The following is a 3,031-nucleotide window of genomic DNA, read 5'->3' as shown; positions in this document are numbered from 1 at the left end:
CCACAAGTTTAGGCACTGTATCAAAGGAAACATCTAGAACACTGTAAATGAGGTTGTCGTGTCTTCTGCCACACCTGCTCAGGGCTCGGCTGGTCCCTACTCACGTACTTTACAGCAGTCTCATGGACAGCAAGAGTTCCCTCCAGCTGAGGACAGGAACTTCAGTTAGTGACATCCTGAGTAACCACTGAGTGGCACTGTTTCCACTCCCGCACTTCCTGCATGGATGAGTTCATGTGCCTGGCTTCCTGGTGATAGATCAGACACCAAGGCTCATTTTACTTTCACTGTTACGCAAATGATAGTTGTGGCTCAACAGTCTGACTTGAGGAAGCCGAGACTATTAAAAGCTTGTGGGACCAAAATCTGCTATCGTTTTGGTTGACAGGAAATTAGAAGCAGATACAGCAGGCCACCAGAGCAGAGCATTGAGGCGAGGCAGCAGTCCTGGCAGTCAATGACCCACCAGGTCTAATGGGAAAGTGACAGAGTCAGGTTCCTTGGTCAGTGATTCTGGAGTGAACATGAATCTGTCGGTGTCTGCTATTAATCAGGAAACCTCTGTCTCCATCCCTGAAGGCTTCACAACAGTGTGTGGTTGACTATTTGTAAAACAAGAAAGTCACCAAGTGTGCAGCACCCACCTTACCTGGGAGTCCAGCAAGGGGCTCCCCTGTCCCTCTGCTCCTCAGGGAGCAGCACTGTCACAGGTCTTCTCACTGACTTCCAGCTCGGTTGTCTTCCTTTGAGGCTCATGATTTTCAATTCCCTTCCTTCTTTTTGCCCTTATCTTGCTTTATTTTATTTTTCTCTTTGCTTCCACTTCCTTTGGGAGGGTATACCTGTCCCTCCAGAGTGACATCAGCACACCTGTCCTGGCTGACCAAGAAGTCCTTGATCTCCTAGGCATAGTTCTCATCCTGAAGCATGAAGATGGCCTGGTCTGATCCCACGATGAACCTCTGCACATTGTAGTTGGGACTGAACAGGCTGCCCAGCCACAGGTTCATGATTTCCTGCCTCCTTCTCCATGGGGCTCCCAGATACAGTGACGAACATCGTTGAGTGTCTTCCCTTTCTTTGTCATCTTCAGATGCTCTCTGGCTTGCCCGGATCTATCTTGGAAAAATGAACAGGTACTGGAGGTCGCTTGTACTTTGGAAGATCTCCTTCTTCTATGTCATCACCTTTCTCTCACTGTTCCAGGAGAAATCCATGTCCTCATCGTTGTAGTCGGGAATGTCCTTCTTTCATGGAGGTGGGGTAGCTTTGCTGGGCTTCCTGGCCAGGACTTCTGGGAAAAGCCCAGGCAGAGACAGCAGCAGCAGGAGGTCAGAGGTACAAAGCAGGAGCAGGGCCACACGCACCCACCTGGAGGCCGCCGTAATGTCCTCCCTTCCTCCCTCCCTGTCTTTCTTTCTGTCTTAATGTCTTTTCTTTCTTTCTCTTCAAGTTCATTTTAAACCTATCCCACACAAGACACATGATAAGTCTGTAATCTTTTATAGTATTAATTCTACTGAATTGAATTCTTATTTTAAAATTAAAAATGATCACATTTGCTTCAAGTGACTCCAACTTTATATTTAACCCATTGGAGGTCCTTTTTTTCTCCTTAGTGATTAAGGCATTTGGTAGGGTATTTTGAGAAGCAGCGCTTTCCCTGAAGGAAAGCATGCTAAGATAATATATGGTAAAAACAGTGCTTGGAGGGATGGTTTTATGTTGTAAGAAAGAATCAAGATTTATAAAGATATCTCTATAAGCTGACCTTATAATGATAGATTTCCCTGTGATTTAAGATGGCTGCTATATATATAAAAGCTTCCTTCTTCCTATAATGCTCTGCTCCCCACCTAAAGGTACCCCAAGATGGCTTCTCCCACCAAAGGACAACCTTCTTCTTCCCAACATGCTTCTATTCCTGCCAAAAGAGTAACCTAGTACTTGCTCTCCTCCTAACAACTAGTGACGTCACAGGCTCCTCCAGTCCCTAGCCACTACCTCACTCAACCCCACCCCAGCTCTAAAAGCCCCACCCCAGTTCCTATAAGAAGCACTCCCTGTCCCAGCCATATTGCTTTTGTCTCTCCTTTGTTTAGAGACATCTCCCAGCAGATTGTCCCTGCAATAAAGGCTTGTTTGTGGTCTGTTCTGGTCTTGGTTTTTGGCTCTTTTACCTGACATATCAAACCAAAACAAAAATATTGTTATAGTAAAGCATCCACCCAAGGAAAAGATGGAAGAGGAAAAACTTCAGAGAAATTCACATGACTAGGATTTTGAGTAATATATATTTAATATGGTCAATGTTGGGATAGAGGGACTACAGAAAGACTTATGTGTTGTAGGCTCAGTTAATAGTGGAAATGATTTTATTTCAACCACATCCAGTGGGTTATATTAATCTCTGAGCACCATATCTTAAGAAAGCCATCAACAAATGCTCACAGAAGAGTTGATGGGAAAATAGCAAAGACTTGAAACTAGGCATTTGGAGACAATGGAGGAAATTGTCCTTTTAAGTACTGCTTTAACTATCTACATTTTTTTTCTCATACTACCATGATAAGTCACTAGCAATCTCCAAAAGTTGGTAAATTAAGACTCTAAAAGTTTCTCTCTTATGCATACACATCCAGCATGGGCCCAGAAGGATTTTGCTCCATATAGTCACTCAGGAACCTAGGCTAGTGTTGGCTCTGTCATCTTTTACCTGTCATCTGGAATATCCATCCCTGTCAGTCACCTTGGCCAAGTAAGAGCTGGTGGGAAAGTGGCACACAGGCCTCCAGGTGCTGCTGCTCAGCAGTGACACATGATTCCCTGGAGCTGTCAGGAGTGGGAAGGTAGAAGCAGGTGTGGCCCACCTAATCAACTTTTCCTTAATTATTTTTAAATGGCCTAATGTTTGACTTTATATTATTTTATCTTCAATCTATATGCTATATTAGAGAAATCATGGATTGATCAGCTATTGTGTTTTCTCTAATATATGTCAAAATAAATGACTTGAAGAATTATAGAATTT

At 43.8% G+C, this 3,031-nt stretch overlaps 1 pseudogene; it reads right to left on the bottom strand.

The window, feature by feature from the left end:
• Positions 1-704: 704 nt before the first annotated feature.
• LOC101712386 (LRP chaperone MESD pseudogene) lies at positions 705-2,736 on the bottom strand (annotated as a pseudogene).
• Positions 2,737-3,031: the final 295 nt, after the last annotated feature.

Source organism: Heterocephalus glaber, unplaced genomic scaffold, assembly GCF_053883595.1.
Source record: "Heterocephalus glaber isolate CG9 unplaced genomic scaffold, H.glaber_assembly_v1.0 deba00000474, whole genome shotgun sequence".
NCBI classification, from domain to species: domain Eukaryota; kingdom Metazoa; phylum Chordata; class Mammalia; order Rodentia; family Bathyergidae; genus Heterocephalus; species Heterocephalus glaber.
The sequence above is the reverse complement of the archived record's forward strand: the minus strand, read 5'-3'. Positions and strand labels throughout refer to the sequence as shown.